General features: G+C 43.0%; 1 non-coding gene across 1 annotated transcript; it reads right to left on the bottom strand.

The window, feature by feature from the left end:
- Nucleotides 1-18,504: 18,504 nt before the first annotated feature.
- On the bottom strand, nt 18,505-18,623 carry LOC138693908 (5S ribosomal RNA). Its single transcript, XR_011330593.1, has one exon. It is a non-coding gene; the product is annotated as a 5S ribosomal RNA (ribosomal RNA).
- Nucleotides 18,624-25,502: the final 6,879 nt, after the last annotated feature.

Consider the following 25,502-nt stretch of genomic DNA (forward strand, 5'->3'; position numbering starts at 1 on the left):
TGGTTGTGGAACTGTAGTCGGATTTTCGACATCATTTTCATGCCATACTACGGAACTTCACACAAACTTCAATTCACTTCTTGCACCGGCGGCTACTACGAATGGACTGAAGCTCGCTACTGACTAGGGGGGGGGGGACATTTGTCTCTTGATGGATTACGTGACAGATATATAAAGTATCAGTCGTATGTTATGAACCCGAGTTTCAATAAAGATAGATTACCCGTATGTCCACAGATTCTCAGTAGTGGCCTGCGGAAGGATTATGCCCGCGGTCGACAAGTTACCTTCTAAGTTGTTTTCCCTCAACAATTAATGCTGCCAAGTGAGTAGGAATGACACCGCGCTCTCATATAAGTCGTACGAAACTATTAAGGAAACGAATTTGCCTCGTGGATCCAAGTCTCCCATGGACTGCCTATAATGTATTATCTATCCTAGAAGTGTTATCGGGGTGATTATTTAAATTTTCACTCGGTGGGAACCGCTGTTGTTCTTCATTCATCTACTCTGTTATGAATAACTTGTGGCCCTTAAAAGGGCCGGTTGCTGATTCCCTAGCAAGCACTCCCGCTTACTTGGAACTAGTGTATTTTGTGACGGCCTTGGTCCCTTCACTGACGGCGTGCTTGGCCAGCTCACCGGGTAGCAGGAGACGGACGGCTGTCTGGATCTCCCGACTGGTGATGGTCGACCGCTTGTTGTAATGCGCGAGCCGCGAAGCTTCCGCGGCGATGCGCTCGAAGATGTCGTTAACGAAGCTGTTCATGATGCTCATAGCCTTTGAACTGATTCCCGTGTCTGGGTGAACTTGTTTCAGAACCTTGTAGATGTAAATGGCGTAGCTCTCCTTCCTCTTGCGCTTCTTCTTCTTATCGCCCTTCGAAATATTCTTCTGGGCCTTGCCGGCCTTCTTGGCAGCCTTTCCGGAAGCTTTGGGGGGCATGGTGCTCGTCTGATGATGAGCCCGGAGGGAGAAAAATATTTAAGTCGCAGGGACAATGCCGTACTGCCTTCCCAGTGCGAGCCAATAGAAACAGCGCAAACGTTTGTGACTTTACGATTGGTCCGCTGTCGATTATTGACGTTGGCGTAAAAGTGAAGGTTACCGTCAGCCAAAAAGACCATAAATAGGAAAGTCAGCGTTGCACCTTATGGAAACAATATAGATGTAATAATCACGCCCATAGTCCAGAAAGTCCAAACTATGATAGGTGGCGCAATAGAACGAGCCCTGGCGGATTACCAATCCCTACCCTGCCCCTCAGGAAATTCACGGCACCTAGACACCACAAACAGCCTCTCACCAACAACCTAATACCACTATAATGGCGTCCATCCTACTTCGACATGACATCACGATAATTCATTGCAATATTAGACACCTGTATAACAACAGAACGGAACTCACTCACCTCATCCAAGAGCAAAAACCTGAAATTATATGTTTAAATGAAACCCACCTTCGAGACAAAGACCGCTTTACTATGAGAGACTTCACTATATATCGACGCGACAGACCTACGATAGGAGGAGGAGTTATGATTATGACTAACAAAAACTTGACAACAACTCAAATTCCCCTACCCCTCCACCTCGACGACCAAGAATGTGTAATAATTCAAATCCACATAGGTAATTCTCGCATGCATGTGGCTTCTTTCTACTCTCCGCCAGCCAATCCACTCCCATCCACACTCCTGCGTTACCTTCACACCCTTCCAAATGTCATAATCACCACAGATATCAACGCCCACCACCCCTTCCTCCATGATAACAATCGGAACACCAAAGGCAACCACCTAGTGACGCTCTTACCCAGTCTCAACCTAGTACAAGTTCCACTCCCTGCCCCTACACGCCTACCAACTCCTACTCAACAATTTACAACTCCTGATAAAATATTCATCTCTCCCAGATTACATAACCGACTCATCAATACTCTAGTCCTTCCCCCTCTAAATTCAGATCACGCACCCATACTAATTAAACTTGCCTGCCCCTTTTACCGCTCTCAACCCGTAAACGAAGCTATATACATGCGAGATTATCGTAACGCTGATTGGCAGAAATTCAAAGATTACATATCTAAATCACTCCCTCATTTTCCAATCACGAAACACGAAGACTTAGACACCGCAGAGACTTTGTTTGTACAGGTGCTTAATGAAGCTATTCAAGACTCAATACCACAAAAACGATATACCACTGACCGTCGCCGTGCACTACCTCCAGACATCTTAAAAATCATAAAGACAAAAAGAGCAGCACACAGACTCTACATGCGCACCCATGAAGATGAAGACAGACGCCTCTACCGCTCACTACAAGAAGATGTCAAAGACGCTATACAGAGATACGAGACGCGACGATGGGACAAATTCATTCAGAAAGTCGACAAAGACAGACTAAACGCTCCCAAGCGATTTTGGGAAACCATAAAGCGTATTAGGGGCAAGTACCAATATACTTCCCACCCATTACGCAACAGACAACAAACGATTATTGACACACCAGGCAAACTGGAAGTCTTCCGACAGTTTCTATCCAACACGCACACTACACCTATACATCCAGATTTCGACCAAGATCATTACCATTTCATCACAGACCATATCAATAACCATCATATCCTCTATAATCCACTCCCAGCACCAGCACCACGATCAACCGACGACCCCATCATTGATGACATCACCATACTAGACATCTCACTTGCCCTCCAAACATGCAAGAACTCAGCACCAGGACCTGATGGTATCACATACCAAACACTTAAACAACTCCCGCCGACAGCCCTTAATTTTCTTGCTGGTCTTTTCACCCTCTCTTTGAAACTTGGACACGCTCCGACACGCTGGAGACATTCACACATACTTCTATTTCCAAAACCTGGTAAAGACGCCTCAGACCCCGCCAACTACCGACCCATAAGCCTCACCCCGACTATTGCCAAGTTAATGGAGAAAGTACTCGTTTCACGCTTGCAGGTTTACCTGCGCGACCGCAATATGATCCCCGATTCTCAGGCGGGCTTCAGACCGGGAGTCCAGCCGACTGATCAGCTGATACGGGTACTTACCCCCATTGAGGAGGCCTACTCTAAACGACATTACTCAATCTTGGTAGCGCTCGACGCCAGACGAGCCTTTGACACAGTATGGCTGGACGCCTTGCGATATAAATTAACAAACATGCAATTTCCGCACGAAATAACACGCTGGATCTCCAGCTTCCTGAATAACCGATCTGGCCAGGTCCGTCTTGGCAGACAAGATCTGTCCCGCACCTTCCAAATCGAAGCAGGAGTTCCCCAGGGCAGCGTGATTTCCCCCCTGCTCTATAACATATATGTATCTGACATCCCTCAACCCAACAACAATCAAGTGGGCCTGGCACAGTTTGCTGACGACGTGGCTTTCTGGGCCACCCATCCCCGCTTACGATCCGCCAGGGTACTAATAGACAACGCCCTGAGACACTACACTGAGTGGGCCAACACCTGGAGAATTACCATCAACACCGAAAAAACCCAAACCTGTGTCTTCCGCCCCTCTTTAAAATCACGAATCACAAACAGACAACACATTACAATCGGACAAGCATTAATACCACTCCAACACAAAGTAACATATCTAGGCATTCCACTCACATCAAAACTCTCTTGGACTACAATAGCGCAAACAATATGGGACAAATACAACAAAGCTACTAAAGCAGTAAGCCACCTAAGCGGCATTAGACGACAAGGCTGCCACGCCAACACATTACTACACCTATATAAAGCACTGGTTCGATCCCAGTGCACCTACTCCTCCTACTTTCTATTGCAATCTTCACCCTCAACACAAAAGAAATTTGAGTCCCGTGAAAGGAAATTATTGCGCCAGATATTTCGACTACCCAAACATACCAGAAACGACACAGTATACATCCACACCAAAACGAAACCACTCTCCACACACCTAATCCGAACAGTCACTAAATACACACACTTCGCACTACGTCGCTCATACACACAACATATGTTTAACAATCCTCCACACACCAACAAGAACACAACCATTGAAAAACTCCTACAAGCCTATCAAGATCACTTCAATCCACAAAATAACCATTAAACTCTCCCCCTCTCTCTCCCTCTCTACAACACCCCTCGTCTCCCGGAGTCGGCTCATTCGCGGTCTGTCTCCCACAAATACCCCACAAGAATGCCATCGTTGAGGAATGCACATACATGTCATAGACCAGAACCCGACACATACAATTAATAATCCACCTTCATCTACAACGAGAGGAAATCGAAATCAAACACCCCACCCACAACATAACGTACCAGCGAACATCACTCCGACTGCTGGATAGCTGAAGTCAAAATGCCAACGCCCAAACACAAGGATAACAACAATATAAACAAATTGTGACTGCCCTCACCACTGCTTAGTGATGCATGATAGCTACCGTTGAATAACTAAACAATAAATAAATACATTCAAAATTCACGCAAGCCCAGTAAATAATTTACATCACAAATAGTTCATGGTTACTCCTCAAATAACAACAAATCAGAACTTAAAATCTGCTTCTTAAATCTTCTTTCTTACTTTCTACCCACCTGTCTTCTTTCCACGTCTCAACCTCAATCTCATAAAAGCCCTAAATATCCAACATTCTAATAACACTGCACTCACAAGCACTCACGGTCGAAGAGGGCATTGTAATGTAAGACCCTAAAACGACCGCTGGCTCTGCCAGCAATCAACTCTGACACCCGGCGAGGCGTTGGATCAGAGATGATGATCAGATGATCAGATCAGAGATCATCAGAGATCAGATCAGAGGGAGCTGAATCTAGCAAGACACTCACTGGTAAAAGTCGCCAGCTTACAACCAACGAAAATGAACAGCGGGAGCCGGCCGCCGCCTTGTGTCGACAAGTCTCGGCCGGACGGAGGCCAGCCACCGGGGAAGCGGAAGACGAGACGGAAGACGGTGAAACCGACGGCCGCCGCAAAACCTGTCTCTCCGGAAGCAACATCACCACCACAACCATCATCATTTGGTAAGTCCAGCGCTTCACCAACCAAGACGATCGACGACTTACATACACTAAAGACCATGGCACCGATCACTGCTAACAGAGCAGTAGTGATCACAAACGCTGACCCCGACCTACTGGACGCAGTGACTCCACGGAAACCCAATACGACCTTGACTATAAACAAAACCACGAGAGCCTACGTTTTTTCCTCTCGAGAAAACTTACGGCAGATGACATTAATGCATCCACGACAATTCGGGAAGCACGCCCGATACCAAACTCCACCAACCGCCACTCTCCTCGGACCTTGGGAACTACCAGGCCACCCATCCCATCCCTCCTCCACCCCACCCCCCTCTCTATTGGACAGTGAATCTTCTTCTTCTTCTTCTTCTGAGGAAGAGGCAGGGGTTACTTCCAATCCACAAGAGGGGCCTTCAGAAGGGCCGACTCCAAAACCTAGAGCAGAGAGGCCTCCTGTCCCTAAACCCACAGCAGAGAAGTCTCCCAACGGACCACCTCCCAGCTCTGAGGCGTCGTCTCACGAATCCTCAGAAGGGAAGCGGTCCAACAGGCGCAAACCAATTCCCACAAAAGTATCCGGTTCGACTCCGGCAAGCCCCACTTCTCCCTCTCCCCCTAACACCGCACAAGGACCCAAGACAAGGACAGTACTGAAAATACTGAACCACACAAAAAACGGCAACAACCCACTACACATAGAGCGACTAATGAAACAGTACCGACTCGACATTCAAACTCCACGACAGTTCTGGGCACACACTACCAAGACAACTACACTCACATTCGCCACGATTGACGACGCGGAGAAGTTCGCTAGGGCAATTCCCCTGTACAACTTCGGTCCGTCCGCAGAAATCAACATTACGCCTAGTGAATCAAGACAGAAACAGACCCGAAATAAAGAGATCAGTGTCGTCATGAAAAATGTCGACACGCTGATCTCTGAGGACGAACTAATGCAGATCCTGGCTGTAACACATCCAGGCATCACACGCATTAAGAGAATTATCTCCGCACAGACAGACAAACCCACCAACTTAGTTAGAATTTTCACAAATGACATCACCACAGCAGACAAATTACTAGAAGGAATTAAACTTGCAGGACGGTACTACAGAGTAGAGCCATCACACGAGACAATCTTCCACCGACCGTGCCTTAACTGTGCACAATACGGCCACACAAGGACAAACTGTGACAAGCCCAAGACTTGTTTTAAGTGCGGCAAAAATCCCGACCTCTGCAACCACAACCGCCTATCCCAGATCAAGTACTGCGCCACGTGCAACAGCGACACCCATTATACGGGCCAAGCTCGCTGTCCAAAATATCCAAGGACTAATATCATTACATCCACCGATCCCACGCATGTCCCCATAGACTCCCACAAACTAATACTGCCACCTATACCCAAACCATCACAGTCCGTCTTCAAACCAACACTTCCCAAACCCGAATTGTCTTATGCGGATGCAGCTAAGACTACGACAACCAAGACAACCACTACAGACGACCCACAGACAGACAAAACAACCACGGAACAGCTGGTCGAGGGGGTTCTACGTTCTGCTATGCAGAAAATAGAATCCTACATTGACCGGCAACTAAACAGACTACAGGACGAAATAGTGACATTCACTATTTCCCTACTCACTACTGACACAAACCCTACGAAACGACATACGACACTTGCCACAGCCAACCAGGCAGCCAGACGGCTTCTACGGAAACGAGTAGCCCACCACTTTGTTGGTAACAGGTTACGAGTTTCCCTAGCGCCACTACAAAAACGTGACTAGGACAGAACTGACCAGAGCACTGGACTCTCCACCTCTCATTAACATCTGCGAGGCATGGTGCTCACTTCACTTCATTCATTTCATTCACAATTCAACTGATAACGTGTACATGTTCATAAAATCATTCACAGGGGAAATACACTACTGTTAGATGAGAGGGCAAACGGCTTATAGCTGGGTACCTCGATCTAAAGTTAGAGAATTGCTTGTCGAGGAACCAATGGAGGCATGGGATGCTTACCCTGCCTGCCATTTTAAACATCATTCATTCTTTCTTCGTCCCCATTCATTCGTTCGTTCGGCGAGGCGTCGTTCTTGTAGTTAAACAGCTGCAAGTAGGAGTAGCATCATGTCGGGTCGTGGAAAGGGAGGCAAGGTGAAGGGAAAGTCAAAGTCTCGATCCAGCCGTGCTGGGTTGCAGTTCCCGGTAGGCCGTATCCACCGTCTTTTGCGTAAGGGCAATTACGCAGAGCGAGTTGGTGCCGGTGCGCCAGTCTACCTGGCCGCGGTGATGGAGTACCTGGCGGCCGAAGTTCTCGAGTTGGCTGGCAACGCAGCTCGTGACAACAAGAAGACTAGGATCATTCCTCGTCACTTACAGCTCGCCATTCGCAACGACGAGGAGCTGAACAAACTCCTGTCCGGCGTCACCATCGCCCAGGGTGGTGTGTTGCCCAACATCCAGGCGGTTCTCCTCCCGAAGAAAACCGAGAAGAAGGCTTAAGCCCCTTCTCCGTAAAACGGCCCTTTTAAGGGCCCCACTAACCTCACAAAAGTCAGAAATAGCCAGTATTGTTAATCCTCTCTCACGGCTTCGTAATGTAATTTCATTACGCGTGTCAACTTTCTCTCTCTCTCTATACCGGTGGGCTGATTTAATATCATCATTCTGTAATTTTGTGCTCTGAACGATGTCGTTGTCCCAGGTTCGCACTGAAGTACTTGAAACCGTTGTACATTTACTAGGCTATTGTGTGATAACACATTATACTGATGCATATAGAAAGGTTTCATTATTATTATATAATTTAACACAATACGAATTAAATTAGATGATGATGCCAAAGTACATAGTTGGCTTCGAAATTTATGTAATATATTTCTATCATATTAGAGTAATGGAGATTATCGTGAAAATAATCACAAGTCCCCTTCTTTGGTGCCCATCGTGGTTTTAGACATATACGTTTGAATATACTAGTTTACTTTACTACATACTACGAATGAAACTAATTTTGAATAAGAAATCGATAACTGGTGAACAACTTACGGCGTTATAATAGAGTTCCTAATGCGTTTGTTTGTTGGTGCACATATTGGCCGCACGCGCAGGAACCCCAATACTGAGATGATGACATGACCTTCTCGTAGGAATCGAAGGCTTTGACAATTTGCGTTCGAATTTCCCCTCTCTCTGTCGTTTCGTTCGAACCGAAATGACGCAAGCTATACGTGGAAGTTGTCTGACAGGACGAAGTCCTGTGTTCTGACATGCGATGTGTACCTCTTCTCCCCAGTGTTTACCACACTGGATTCCTATGACCTAAAAGTTGGCATTGCAAAAACGTGGTGATGTGATGTTCAGTATGTGTCAATCCCCTCGGTTCCTTGTTACGGTCTGGTGAGCATTGCCTACCTGCGTTGTCATATTACCCACCAATTCTTCGGACAGTGATTATTGACTTACAGAAGTTTACAGTAACAGGTAACATAATCCGAGGAGCAAGGCTTCACAGAGGAATCCGGTCTTTCCACTTGATATACCAAGCGTTGGGGTCAGACCCATTTGAAAAACGGAGAGGCATTTCTTACAACGTCTTTTGCTGATACTGAAGTGCCCCTACGAAATAAGTTCTGTTTTCCGCACTGGCCTGTTGAGCTAGTGGTCACACAGTAAAGGTGAATTAAATTAATCTCGACAACTACTGCCCTTTTTAGACGGATTTTATGGCCCTGAAAAGGGCCGTTTTGCCGACGGATTCGGCAGCAGACGTGTGTAGGCAGTCTAACCGCCGAACCCGTAGAGAGTCCTCCCCTGCCTCTTCAAGGCGTATACCACGTCCATGGCCGTGACTGTCTTCCGCTTCGCGTGCTCGGTGTATGTTACAGCGTCACGGATTACGTTCTCCAGAAAGACCTTGAGAACACCTCTCGTCTCCTCGTAGATGAGGCCGGAGATACGCTTTACGCCTCCACGTCGGGCGAGACGACGAATGGCCGGCTTCGTGATGCCCTGAATATTATCTCGGAGAACCTTCCTGTGGCGCTTCGCTCCACCTTTGCCAAGACCCTTGCCTCCCTTGCCGCGTCCAGTCATGTTGCTCGTGTGACGAAGGTTAAAAGTGATCTCGACGGCGGGTCATTTTTTGGTTTATATACTAAAACCCGCGGACCAATCACATTACGGAAGGGGCGTGGCTTCTCAACGGGCGAAGACATAAATACCCCTCTTGGGGGCAGCGGGGGCGACTGTATTGCGTCAACTTGGGTTGCGAGGACTAAGGAGTAAGCGATGGCACGTACGAAGCAAACTGCGCGTAAGTCCACGGGAGGCAAGGCTCCACGAAAGCAGCTGGCAACGAAGGCCGCTAGGAAGAGCGCACCGGCTACTGGAGGCGTGAAGAAACCCCATCGATACCGCCCTGGTACAGTTGCTCTTCGCGAGATCCGTCGTTACCAGAAGAGCACCGAGCTCCTCATCCGCAAGCTGCCTTTCCAGCGCTTGGTGCGTGAAATCGCTCAGGATTTCAAAACCGACCTCCGTTTCCAGAGCTCAGCCGTAATGGCCTTGCAGGAGGCAAGCGAGGCATACCTCGTCGGTCTCTTCGAGGATACCAACCTTTGCGCCATCCACGCCAAGCGCGTGACCATTATGCCCAAGGATATTCAGCTGGCTAGGCGCATCCGCGGCGAGAGGGCTTGAATTAACAAAGGTACTCCTGCCCGCAAAAAGGCCCTTTTCAGGGCCACTAGTTATTTCTCGGAAGAGCCGGTTGTACCGTACTCCAGGTCTCGTTCCTACTACCCTCAGTTCAAGGTCACCTCAATAATATAAATGGTTTCTCCCTTTCCATTCCTCACCGTATCAGCATTTTCCCACAGCCTGTTTGACAAATATCGCAATGTATCCTATAGGTTAATAAACAATTTTTTAATAGAACGATGGATAACAAAGTTTCTTAGGAAAATTAAAAAAAAATTTCACAGTTCTATAATATTGCACATTATATATATTTACCAAATTAAGGGTTAACGCCGCCGGGACGAGTGATCCTCCGTCCGACCGATCACAAGCGCCAAGGCTCAAAGTGGTCCAGAAAGCAAATCTAGCTGGACTAAAAATGTGACATATTTCCATGAAACTTCGCACTATAGTCACTACTGTATAAGAGGAGAAACTACCCCTTTATAGACGATGCGTTTTGACAAAAATTAGTGACTTGTCTCATATATAATATATTGTTTTAATGAAACTTTACACAGTACTTACATGTAGCTCGTTTATACTATATTGGATACAAAATGTGATTATGATTGTATAAGAGTAGCTACTTGTCTCCTATCTAACATTTTTTACTTTCACGAAACTATAACTGTGACTCATTATTTTCGATAGTACAGACGTGGTCTGCTTAGGAAAGGACAAGCGGAAGACTGTGACCTTTGTGACCTCGGGTGGGTATTACGATAACATTTATAACCGTCACCCTGATAAGCATCCGAGCAGCTTATTTCAAAAAGGAGTTTGAATACAAACAATTCCTTCAATCTACTACGATTATTACAATAACTGATTTCATTAATCTCCTCTCTTCTTTAGCAAAATATAAATTACCTTCAATTGGTCGATTCAGCAAACTTGTTCATAAAACTTATCGCTATTGCGTCACGTTTCGCAATTTTTCTAAAGTAAAAACAAAAACACGAACAAACGCCTACTCCTTTAACCTCATCGCTCTCTTATCTCTAGAATCCCGGGGGGTTGAGAACCTGAATTCTCTGTGGTGTGAAACAAAGCAACCCGCAGGAGCAATGACACGTTCAATTGTCCTAATAATAGAAAAAAAATTACACGTCATTTAGTGTATTCAGAACATTTTTACAGGACCGTGTAGGATATTCACTCTCCTGTCGAATAGTTTCGGCGGCTGGTAGGCGATACGCATTAATTAAAATAATACTTGCGTACCTTGTTCAGGACAGTGACTGTGCTACTTTCTTTCTTTCTTTCTTTCTTTCTTTCTTTCTTTCTTTCTTTCTTTCCTTTATTTGTAGCTTATTGATGACACCAGATGCCATAACGGAAATGCCGTGATGGTATGTTTGTTTAATATTCAAAATCAAGTGACAGACGCTATTTGACTTTGCGGTGGAGGGGATAGGGACCTGATCTCGGATGTTCCGAGAGATGCCGGCGCACAGTTGTCCAGAACGCAAAACTATGTAAGAAAATCAACTTCATCATAACCGAAGTTTAAGTAATATCTAGGCTTAAACAAAAGCTAGGCATTGTGCACAACAGCATACAAAACATCAATATCAGTAAGAGGTGGGACAAAACATGAGTTTTTTTTTTAAAGTCACGCTCTTCAGTTGATTTTTGTTCGTGGGGTCAGTGGCTGTTTTATACTGTTAAACCTTCCCTTATGGAGGTCATAGGACAAGATGTGTACTTTCATTTAATACGCGAAAAGCAATCTATAATACGTTAGCATTCATTTAATTGGCACGTTTACTGAGATTTGTGCAACTAGTTTTTTTTTTTTTTTTTTTTTTTACGACATATTTAACAGGCTGTGCATTACAAGTAAACCTGAGTTAACTTTCAATTCTTCTACCCACACATTAATCAAATATTAAACTCTATACGGCTTAAAATTTAGCTGCTACATCCTGCAAACTTAGATGTTATATTCATCTCTTGGTGGCGCTTTACGAATTCGACAGCAGCCACTTTTCAGAGTCTGGATGAAGGAGCTTAATTTCTCCAAGAAAAATTCAACACTTCTTGAACATATAATGAACAACTAAATTATGGAGTATATCCATGAATCTAGCATTTTGTTACCAACTGCGAAAAATATGGCAGGCTAGTCATCTTTTAGGAGCATAATTTCTATTAAAACATTAAAAATTATCAGAAAAACTAATTTTTCCCTAATTCCCTAATTACACGAGCATAATTCGTTTTTGCATAGATGCGTATAAAATTTCATGGAAATATGTTACATAGGGGAGAAATTATTAACTCTGTATAAATGTAGCCTCTAAACACAAGAAGTAGATTCCCATATAAAAACCATTATCTGAATTTATGCTACCTGTAACTATACTGTGTGAAATATAATGTAAATATTTCAGTTAAGATAGAAATTATTAATTTAGTCTATAAAGCACTTCCGATACAACTCTTCACACAATAATAATAATAATAATAATAATAATAATAATAATAATAATAATAATAATAATAATAATAATAATAAATAATTCTGAGCTTCAGTGCAAGAACTCTTTAACCCTCACACAGCTTGTTCTGAGAAAAATCAGTATTAAAGAAATTTATACACATTAAACAAATTGTAATGCTATATGTTGTCATGTCTCTTCTATCCCTCACGTGGAAACTTAGGCTTACACAGCAGCAAGAATAAGATAACAACGTTATTATCATCTGTCCTTTTATGGCTATACAGTTTTTGCAGTGAACTACAGAATTATTAACTATTATTATTACAGACCTGTTATTTTTTTCACTTTTTTCACACACACACACACACACACACACACACACACACACACACACACACACATCTATTATACTAAACATAAACCCACAAGAGAAAACAATACTTGTATTAACTGTAAACATTTTTCTTCCTTTCTTTATTTTTAGCAGAATCCTCCATTTCACCCTTTATCTCACTAGATGCGCTTCCCGCAGACATTCTTCATTATATGTTTCACACACCACTTCGTAACACTTGCAGCGGTTGACTTTTGTTTTCTTGTCTTTTTCTCTAGGGTATATTGTACATAGTGCTCGGTATCGGTGCTCGTTCACGTGATATTTTACCTTTGTTTTTCTTGCTAACTCCTGCCAATTTTTCTGATATTTCCCGTAGTTGATTGGTCAAGTACTGCGGATTGATTCCCGGTTATAACAAACACACCTACACTACATTCCAATGATTTCTGACTCGTTACTGCACATTTTAGAAACACTGTACGAAAGCACACACAGTCTCTCGTAAATCAACAGGTTACAACAGAGACTTACACTTGCAAACGCGTGGGGATTTCAGAAAATTTCTTACTATTTCAGTACCTTTAACTGTACAACAGATTTTGTTTTCTCGAAAAAGAAAGGTCAACGTTACTATTGACAAAAGACAGAAACGTACGATTACAATACCTTTATTTTAAACAATCTTAGAGGTGGTCTGGGAATTCCTAAACTCACCACGCGACTACTTAACCCTAGACAGGTAATCATCACTGTACTCATGTTAAAGGTAAGCATTCGTAATTTTTACTACTCACATTTTAATTAACTGAAATCAACTCAATATCACACATTTAACAACTTTTACACATTTCGTAGCCATTAGTGTTCATTTAATTTTAAGTTTGTCATAAAGTCTTTACGTTCATGTTATTGTCCTATTTACAATTAGTGCAAACAACAGCGCGATGTTCTCTGCAGAACCCCTTTTTGCAAAGTCCACAAAATGTTGTCATCATTCTCCTCTTCTTTGCAGGACATTTATAGCAAACAGTACGTTCACCATCTGGCTGCATTACCTGGCATTGTTGTTGCACAGCAATGTTCAGATGTTCTTCAATTGTTGCCCGCAGAGATCGGTGTAAAGTAGGACGTGCAAAGCGGTGCTGCATCCACGGTTTTGTCAGCTCTTCACACAATTGGAAAATGAATTGTTTTCTTGATATTGTTTTCTGAGTTCTTCTAACTATAAATTATCCATGAATTTATACTTGCAATATTTAGCATGTTGTAAAATATTGCTAGTGGCCAGCGCCTCGTCTTTCTATTGCAGGAAAGATTGTGGCACATTTGACATAGTGTATCTACACCACCTTTAGTCCCATTGTAAATAATAATAATAATAATAATAATAATAATAATAATAATAATAATAATAATAATAATAAAGGCTTTACATATAACGTGTTGCTTACTGTTGTCATTGCAGTCCACGTCGGTGGGGGTGGGGGGGTTTCTTTCTCCTCCTCCTTCCTCTAGAAAGAGCAGTTACCAGGGTCTAAGGAAGTGAATGCCCTTTTCTTTCTGGGCTCATCCCTACATTTGTCTTAGCTCCTTAGGGAAAACCACGGAAAACCCTCAGGCTTGCGAATAGACTGAATGAATGAGAGGAGAAACTTTAAAGGTACGTGAAAACACGTCCATGCAAGGGAGTTGGGACTGTGAAAAATTGAATATGTGAAATCCAAGACTGTATTTGCCAGGCGAGCAAAGAAGAAGAAGAAGAAGAAAGGCTTACGTATGACGTGTGGCTTACTGTTGTCATTGCAGTCCGCGTCGGCCAGCGGTGGGAGGGGGGGGGTCAATATACCTGCACATATCAGTTCAAATTATAAAAACCTCTTAATGCTACTGCGGTACTATTCCATTGCCGAACACAATATGAAGAAATTAGCAGATCCCTGAACTGAACTCTTATTACTCTGAAATTACCGCGCAGTACAATTATAGCTATGACGCATTGCAAGCGTTAGTCACCATATCGATTTGCTAAGCAAATTTTATCCCTTTAGAGCATGTCCCCCCCCCCCTCCTCCTCCATATCAGCCAACAACATACTGGATGAAGAAGACTCCTGCAAAAGGGACGAATTAAGATTTAATTTTATTTTAATGATAGACTAACATTGCAAAGTTCCAAAATAATTTTTTGCATTCCTTCATTACACTAGTCGTACAAAATTGCGGTCGTATCTCGTACTATCTATACTAATAATAAATCTGTAGCCGAAATTTTTCTGGTAAGTTTCGATTTTCCAAAAGTAATTGGTCCTAACATATATAATTAACCACCCTGAAACCGAAAATCGCATTTTTGAAAATTTTGTTTGTATGTCTGTCTGTATGTTTGTTACCTTTTCACGCGATAATGGCTGAACCGATTTATATGAAAACTGGAATATAAATTAAGTTTGTTGTAACTTAGATTTTAGGCTATATGGCATTCGAAATACTTTATTTAAAAGGGGGGTTATAAGGGGGCCTTAATTAAATAAATCGAAATATCTCGCTTATTATTGATATTTGAGAAAAAATGTTACATAACAGATGTTCCTTTAAAAATGATTTCCGTTAAGTTTTATTTTTTTACAACATTTTGATAGGACTGATATTTAATGAGATAAATGAGTTTTAAAATTAAAATAACGCTATCTAAGACGGTGCAATGAATTAAGAACAAATGACTTCGTCTATAAGGGGCCTTGGACAACAACAATCGAAACAGGGGCCTTGGACATCAACAAACAATCGAAAGCTATTAAACATAGCCTACAGGGAATGTTTCTGTGTTTGTATGAAGTAATATCACAAGCTCGTAAATTAACTGATTTGTATAATTAGTTATTATTTCACCATTGGAAACTGTAGTTTCTCTAGATGGACATAATGCTATAATGTTATTACAGTAACGTCTGAGTAAATCGAGGACAGGTAAGATTAAAATAGCTTCTTATGCACAGAAAATTTGATAGGCTATTTTGTACATTCGTTTTCTGTATTTCTTAAAATAATATTTATGTACACGCATTTTAATCTCAGAGAATTAACGAACAACGAGAGTGTATTGATTTAGTATGCAGTAATAGTACTTTAGCTTGGCAATCCATTATTTTAATAATTCATATTTTAACTATGCTCAATTGAATCGTGTTAAAATACATAAAATATATATGCAATAAATGCAGTGCTAAAAAAAAATTGGGTAATATGCGAAGCAGATTATCTTGCGCTGTTGTAAAAGTTGTTCCATGGATCAGTCGTCCTATTTTAATTATGTAATTACTTTATATTTATTTCTAACAGGTGGAGCGGAGCGAACGGGTACGGCTAGCTAACAATAAGTGAGAACTTACAATACAACAACGACAACAACAACAACAGCTGATAATCTGAAAGGGAACATAGTAATTTGGGGTGAATTAAAATGCAGCTTCCATTCGTTTAAAATTTCTTTAAATTTTAACTAAATATTAATGTAGATATTACCTCTAAAGGTAAATGGGGGCATGTTTCACAACGCTAACAAATTACAAATTAACAATATACAATTAACAACGGAAATATTACATATGCTTGTTAACTGTGTTTCACAATGCAATCTTATTCACTTGTATGTTTTAACGAACTTTACAAAATCGGCGAAACAAACTTACAAATACGCATAATTGGTTGAACAAAATCGCCAACGACAGTTTACAAAAATCACTAAGGATCAGAGGTAAAGTAGCTGTAATTTTAGAACTATCGATGGACATGTTTATATTTTTTTATATATATTTTATTTAGATTTTGCTACATCGGCGACAACGGAGTTTCGCGGCATGCAATTGGTCGAGCATACCAATGCATTAATTAGCCTACGACTTAACTGACGAAAGTTAGCGCGAAATTCATTCAAATAATTGATAAATAATGGATTTGACCCACGTAGTTATATGCAGTTGATAGAGCAGCTAACATGTCCATCCATTAAAATCAACTTCGCTCTCTGCTGGTCCATCAGTATATTTTATTGTTTCATCCATAACCTCGCCAACATTAGGGAACCCAGCAGGAGGAGCATAAAAATCCTTTGCCCGAGTAAGCACATTCGGTGATCAATAACCCGCCTCGAGTTTTTTCAATCTTGTAACAACATCAACTACCATGTGTGAACTTTTGCACACTGTAATCTTATAAATTCCGTTCTTATCTGCTAACGCAGGGAACTGAGAGCTACTATGCAACCAATGCAGTTCTCGCTTTGTGGTTAGGGCACCACTTTTCCCTTTCAGATGTTGCATGTGATGTCCCATATCTTGTAGGAGAGATTACAGCGAAATGGGATTCGGAACGACTTCAGAATACTGCGTAAGTAATGCCGACATTGCATTATTAAGTGATTGGTTTTCGGTGCAAAGTTTTTCTTCTTTAAGTGCGAGTATTTATTAAATACGTTCCTCGTATATAAGAACTAACGCGGTATTCTGAAGTATAGCGCGGGATTCATTCGAAACCTTTCATTAATATTCGTACAATGATACGAACGTGGCCGGAAAATTCTACGTTAGGCCTAAATGCAAAATCTTCGTCTGAGTCGCTAGAACTACTCAATAACATCACAACTGCTTCAGTGTAATTCTTAATGGTACCCTGTTACTATAAAATTGATTTTATACATATGTGTTTATTTTTTTCATTCACAATTAGAAGCTATTTCAACAGGGCTACTGTAGAAAATGTGCTAACTTCACTAGTAAAGTTTAGTTTACACGTTTGTAAAATTACTCCTTCGTTGTGAAACAAACATATCACTTGTAAAGAGCGCAAAATTTCATTCGTAAAGATTTGATTTCCTTTGTACAGTCCACCTTTACAAACAAAGATTGTGAAACAGAAGTTTACAAACAGAGTTCACAATTTCCAAAGATTGTAAACTTTGTGAAACACCCCACTGGTGAATCAGCACGCCGAGCTCGATCGAAATACAACCAGTTACTATTATTTCCCTATCGTTTTTTGACATTTGATTCCGCGTCCTACCTCTTTCATTCGTTACTAACCAACAACGCCAATAGCAGAAGGTAACGCAAAAACAGTCACCGGTTCCCCGATGCATGGCTTTCTCTCTCAATGTCAACTGAGAGTTAAAAATATTCATTATAATATGCACTTTCCACTCACTCCTCAGAATGTCTTCTTTATTTTTATTTATTTATTTTTTAAGATATGTGAGCTACGTACTGTATGTCTGATGTTTTGCCATCGTACATTCAAATATTTATATTCACTGTACAGTACAGCGAACTGTTTATACTTACTGTACATGCTATAACTACTTCTCCCAACTCCGCTATTGCTATATTTCCTAAACTAAACGCTGATATTGAAATAACGCCTGGTCTGATAATGCAGTCTGTTTAAATTTCTACCGACCAAGTTCTGCCCTTCATCATGGGAAAACAACGAGCTTCTTTAAAGGATACAACTACTAGGACAGAGATATTTTCATTATGGAATTTGTACTACCCACTGAAATGTAGTAACTAATGGGATTTTAATTAGCCATATATGTACAGTATATTACATTCTTTACCTAAAATGTCTCTAACTTCTAGGGAGAGCGCGAGGTACGTTCACAATCCCCTGAATACATATTCCCTTCTTCGAGAAAACGCAGAGAAGTGAACCGTCTCATATGAATATGCTACCAGTCATAAGTTTCAATACGGAGCTGCAAGTACTTAAGAATTATCAATTACTCTACAATTATGCAGCGGCGTCATCATCCAAGCTATAGCTGGAATAGGGAAGGGAACATAATATCCCATAAGTCTTATTAGAACACGCTGGAAATAGTGACGTAAAAAAAAAAATCGCCAACGGCACGTGGTGTTCCCAAGCGGTCACCCATCCAAGTACTGACCACGCCCAATGTTGCTTGACTTCGGTGATCGGACGAGAACCGGTATTTTCAACATGGTATGGCCGTTGCCGATGAAACTGCGTAATCTGTAGGCACTTGAGGACGATGGGATTGGGGTGCACTCGATAAAACCTGCACTCGCTCACACACACACGTAAACTGCCTGCTTAGACTCTGTACCTAAATTACCAAGCTCGTTGGATGTCATTGGGATAGATGATAAATCTATCTATCAACGGCAGTTTGGTTACGTTTCAACGTCACACACTGCTGGATTGACACGGGATTAATAAAACAGCTAGTCGGCATTCTAAGTTAAGCCACAGGTGGATTGTTGTTCAACAGCGGAGCCTCCTTTCAACCACATGGTTGTGGAACTGTAGTCGGATTTTCGACATCATTTTCATGCCATACTACGGAACTTCACACAAACTTCAATTCACTTCTTGCACCGGCGGCTACTACGAATGGACTGAAGCTCGCTACTGACTAGGGGGGGGGGACATTTGTCTCTTGATGGATTACGTGACAGATATATAAAGTATCAGTCGTATGTTATGAACCCGAGTTTCAATAAAGATAGATTACCCGTATGTCCACAGATTCTCAGTAGTGGCCTGCGGAAGGATTATGCCCGCGGTCGACAAGTTACCTTCTAAGTTGTTTTCCCTCAACAATTAATGCTGCCAAGTGAGTAGGAATGACACCGCGCTCTCATATAAGTCGTACGAAACTATTAAGGAAACGAATTTGCCTCGTGGATCCAAGTCTCCCATGGACTGCCTATAATGTATTATCTATCCTAGAAGTGTTATCGGGGTGATTATTTAAATTTTCACTCGGTGGGAACCGCTGTTGTTCTTCATTCATCTACTCTGTTATGAATAACTTGTGGCCCTTAAAAGGGCCGGTTGCTGATTCCCTAGCAAGCACTCCCGCTTACTTGGAACTAGTGTATTTTGTGACGGCCTTGGTCCCTTCACTGACGGCGTGCTTGGCCAGCTCACCGGGTAGCAGGAGACGGACGGCTGTCTGGATCTCCCGACTGGTGATGGTCGACCGCTTGTTGTAATGCGCGAGCCGCGAAGCTTCCGCGGCGATGCGCTCGAAGATGTCGTTAACGAAGCTGTTCATGATGCTCATAGCCTTTGAACTGATTCCCGTGTCTGGGTGAACTTGTTTCAGAACCTTGTAGATGTAAATGGCGTAGCTCTCCTTCCTCTTGCGCTTCTTCTTCTTATCGCCCTTCGAAATATTCTTCTGGGCCTTGCCGGCCTTCTTGGCAGCCTTTCCGGAAGCTTTGGGGGGCATGGTGCTCGTCTGATGATGAGCCCGGAGGGAGAAAAATATTTAAGTCGCAGGGACAATGCCGTACTGCCTTCCCAGTGCGAGCCAATAGAAACAGCGCAAACGTTTGTGACTTTACGATTGGTCCGCTGTCGATTATTGACGTTGGCGTAAAAGTGAAGGTTACCGTGGGCGAGGCGTGGCAGGAGATGGGAGAGACCGTCGGGCCCTGCATGGCAGAGGATTGATCAGTCGCGCTCCGCATCGTACTGTGCATCGAGTGCGGACCGTACGGGAACACGCCCGAGGCGAAAAGTGAAGGCCACCGTTTTGCTTATAATACCGGGCGCGGACCGTACGAGAACACGCCTGAGGCGTATTTGTATACTTCAGAGAGAAACCCTTTAGTTGCGTGTTTTCTTTCCAGTGAGAACCGAAACAGTGGGTAGGTCTATTCAGTGTTCGTGTGTGTGTACTCTTCCGTAAAGATGTAGCTACGAAGGAGGAACCTCTACAGTGTGGCCACTGAGTAGTGATCATTAGTGCTAGAGAAGCCGTACGCAAGTGACTAAACCCTCAAGACTGTGTGTTTTTGTGCCATTGCCTCGAGTGAACTCTTCAATTGTTAACATCTCTAGTGTGGTGCTAGTGTACGGACCACTAGTTAACCGATCCAGATATACAGTTCTCTCCGCTTAACGATAGGACGTTACTGCGGAAATTTCCATCTAGTTGTAGCGCACCTTTACTACAAATATTGTTCCAGTTAGAGAGAAGCCAACACAGTGTAGCATACCGAGTGACTGACAATTTGGGCGTGTATTAAATCTTATATCACGTCAAGTGTATTCGAGTGCAAGACATTTACTATGCGTGCAGTCATGTTTCACTCTCTCTGCTAGTGAAAACTAAACAGTGCTCTGTGTGCTCATAGTACAAAACAATCTAACGTGCAGTGAGTGAACCAACTAAATAGTGTCAACGAAACTTTACACTCCAAATATTCTCCTTTGTCTTTTCATTTCTGGACTTAGTTTAACCTTTCTTATCTCTTTCTCCAATATATACCTCAAATGCCGCAGTGTCAATTACAGTGTTTAGTGCTACGTATTACATCTTCAACCAAATAGTGCATCATAACTCCAACACAAATCAAAAGGAGGAGCCACCATGAATAACAACAACCCTGAAAGCAGAGCAACACAACCAGCAGACAGAGGTAAGGGCAGTCACAACTCCTCAAAAAACCGCTCTCACTCCGCTGAGGATTTGTCAGTAAACACTCCATCCACTGACAATCCCTTTCCAGGTCTACTACACCAGCAGTCACCGCCTGACGCTTTCACAGAATCAGAGGCAAACACAACCCTAATAATATATAATTATAGTGCCTCAGAGCTCAAAAAAGTTCTAAACCAAATTCGTGTGCATGTTCGCTGGTATAAACACCATGAACACCTACTTATTATAAATTTCCATACCCGAGCTCACCTCTCAAAATTTACACAGTACATTCCACCCTCAATTCTTGGGCCTAGTGATAAAACTCAGTACATGATTCCGGAGCAAGCTAAATTGCAAGCTCCTTGGCTCTCACAACCCGCTCAAAGACAATACAAACCAAATGCAGCTACCAAAGAAATATCTGCCCCTACCGCAAAAACTCCACTCAAAACAAATAACAGAGAACTACGATACAGACTAGAAAATCTGATATCGTCTCTGCCACTTCCCTCTCAAAGCACCACAGTACACCAAGACCTACAATCCCCCGTGTCACCAATCCAAACGAATCCTAATTTTGCCCCCAATCAAATCACGCCACAACCTTCCACATCAAATGCAAATAATCAAACCACTCCTAGCAAAGACATTCGAATATCACAAACGCAACCACCGCCTGCTGCAACTCAAATTGACTCACGCGTAGCTATGCGTATCAATAACCAAGATCTACACAAAAACAACCCCACCATCATATATCAAGATTGCCTAAAAATTCAAATCACACCACCTAGACAAACCTGGTCGCAAAAATTCAGTTCAACAACTCTTATTTTCGAAAACCAAGAGCACTTAGATAAATTCATCTCCTCCTACCCACCCAACACTTTCGGACCCAACGCAGAATATGCAATTAAAATTAACAGACAGAACAGAAATACGGAGAGTGCTCAATCTTACGCCAAAGAAACCAATCTAGTTGCTACTGGAATCTCCCCGGAAATAGATATAGAAACAGTATCAGCTGCTATGACAAACATCAACTTAGAACACACTAGGATCACAAGAATAAGAAATAGCTACGGACCAACGCCCCTTGTTCGCATTTTCACAAAAAACCCGAACACCATATCGACACTTCTCAGCGATGGCCTCCGACTGTGGGGCAGAACATATCATTGTGAACCACCCAAACTAGGAAAACGCCATATTCCATGCAGGAACTGTCATCAGTATCTGCATGAGAAGAAAAACTGCACAAACCCCGCAGTTTGTTTTCACTGTGGGAACATTGGCACTTCCTGTGCACATAAAGATCGACCACATCATTGCGCCACCTGTAATAGAGACGGACATTATACAGGACAGATGCACTGTCCACTATATCCACGCGAAATCCAACTCCCCGATGAACCTACCTACAGACCATTCATTAGGAAACAAAATATTGATTCGCCACTTAAACCCAGCCAAATGACACCCCCAAACCAGCCCCCGTCTCTTAACACAATCAATTTCCCAACCCTCAACTCCGTCGACAGCGACATATCCAACATACCAAACGAAACCACCAACAGTCCCAAACCCCACACATTTGCTCAGATCTTGGCAACACCACAAAAAACCGACAGAAATGATCTACCCACCCCCCAACAAATCGCCAACTTTATAGATGAACGTATCGCCATCCACATAACCCGCATTGAAAAATACATTGACGAAAAAATCAATCAAGCCATCAACAATTTAACACAATTTATCACAGCCACAACAATAAACACGACCCCACCCTCACGACTCGAAAATACCACAGCCACTATAAATGCCACAGCCAAAAAGACCATAAATAGAAAAGTCAGCGTTGCACCTTATGGAAACAATATAGATGTAATAATCACGCCCATAGTCCAGAAAGTCCAAACTATGATAGGTGGCGCAATAGAACGAGCCCTGGCGGATTACCAATCCCTACCCTGCCCCTCAGGAAATTCACGGCACCTAGACACCACAAACAGCCTCTCACCAACAACCTAATACCACTATAATGGCGTCCATCCTACTTCGACATGACATCACGATAATTCATTGCAATATTAGGCACCTGTATAACAACAGAACGGAACTCACTCACCTCATCAAAGAGCAAAAACCCGAAATCATATGTTTAAATGAAACCCACCTTCGAGACAAAGACCGCTTTACTATGAGAGACTTCACTATATATCGACGCGACAGACCTACGATAGGAGGAGGAGTTATGATTATGACTAACAAAAACTTGACAACAACTCAAATTCCCCTACCCCTTCACCTCGACGACCAAGAATGTGTAATAATTCAAATCCACATAGGAAATTCTCGCATGCATGTGGCTTCTTTCTACTCTCCGCCAGCTAATCCACTCCCATCCACACTCCTGCGTTACCTTCACACCCTTCCAAATGTCATAATCACCACAGATATCAACGCCCACCACCCCTTCCTCCATGATAACAATCGGAACACCAAAGGCAACCACCTAGTGACGCTCTTACCCAGTCTCAACCTAGTACAAGTTCCACTCCCTGCCCCCACACGCCTACCAACTCCTACTCAACAATTTACAACTCCTGATAAAATATTCATCTCTCCCAGATTACATAACCGACTCATCAATACTCTAGTCCTTCCCCCTCTAAATTCAGATCACGCACCCATACAAATTAAACTTGCCTGCCCCTTTTACCGCTCTCAACCCGTAAACGAAGCTATATACATGCGAGATTATCGTAACGCTGATTGGCAGAAATTCAAAGACTACATATCTAAATCACTCCCTCATTTTCCAATCACGAAACACGAAGACTTAGACACCGCAGAGACTTTGTTTGTACAGGTGCTTAATGAAGCTATTCAAGACTCAATACCACAAAAACGATATACCACTGACCGTCGCCGTGCACTACCTCCAGACATCTTAAAAATCATAAAGACAAAAAGAGCAGCACACAGACTCTACATGCGCACCCATGAAGATGAAGACAGACGCCTCTACCGCTCACTACAAGAAGATGTCAAAGACGCTATACAGAGATACGAGACGCGACGATGGGACAAATTCATTCAGAAAGTCGACAAAGACAGACTAAACGCTCCCAAGCGATTTTGGGAAACCATAAAGCGTATTAGGGGCAAGTACCAATATACTTCCCACCCATTACGCAACAGACAACAAACGATTATTGACACACCAGGCAAACTGGAAGCCTTCCGACAGTTTCTATCCAACACGCACACAACACCTATACATCCAGATTTCGACCAAGATCATTACCATTTCATCACAGATCATATCAATAACCATCATATCCTCTATAATCCACTCCCAGCACCAGCACCACGATCAACCGACGACCCCATCATTGATGACATCACCATACTAGACATCTCTTGCCCTCCAAACATGCAAGAACTCAGCACCAGGACCTGATGGTATCACATACCAAACACTTAAACAACTCCCGCCGACAGCCCTTAATTTTCTTGCTGGTCTTTTCACCCTCTCTTTGAAACTTGGACACGCTCCGACACGCTGGAGACATTCACACATACTTCTATTTCCAAAACCTGGTAAAGACGCCTCAGACCCCGCAAACTACCGACCCATAAGCCTCACCCCGACTATTGCCAAGTTAATGGAGAAAGTACTCGTTTCACGCTTGCAGGTTTACCTGCGCGACCGAAATATGATTCCCGATTCTCAGGCGGGCTTCAGACCGGGAGTCCAGCCGACTGATCAGCTGATACGGGTACTTACCCCCATTGAGGAGGCCTACTCTAAACGACATTACTCAATCTTGGTAGCGCTCGACGCCAGACGAGCCTTTGACACAGTATGGCTGGACGCCTTGCGATATAAATTAACAAACATGCAATTTCCGCACGAAATAACACGCTGGATCTCCAGCTTCCTGAATAACCGATCTGGCCAGGTTCGTCTTGGCAGACAAGATCTGTCCCGCACCTTCCAAATCGAAGCAGGAGTTCCCCAGGGCAGCGTGATTTCCCCCCTGCTCTATAACATATATGTATCTGACATCCCTCAACCCAACAACAATCAAGTGGGCCTGGCACAGTTTGCTGACGATGTTGCTTTCTGGGCCACCCATCCCCGCTTACGATCCGCCAGGGTACTAATAGACAACGCCCTGAGACAGTACACTGAGTGGGCCAACACCTGGAGAATTACCATCAACACCGAAAAAACCCAAACCTGTGTCTTCCGCCCCTCTTTAAAATCACGAATCACAAACAGACAACACATTACAATCGGACAAGCATTAATACCACTCCAACACAAAGTAACATATCTAGGCATTCCACTCACATCAAAACTCTCTTGGACTACAATAGCGCAAACAATATGGGACAAATACAACAAAGCCACTAAAGCAGTAAG

This window comes from Periplaneta americana, unplaced genomic scaffold (assembly GCF_040183065.1).
Source record: "Periplaneta americana isolate PAMFEO1 unplaced genomic scaffold, P.americana_PAMFEO1_priV1 scaffold_24, whole genome shotgun sequence".
Lineage (NCBI taxonomy): Eukaryota > Metazoa > Arthropoda > Insecta > Blattodea > Blattidae > Periplaneta > Periplaneta americana.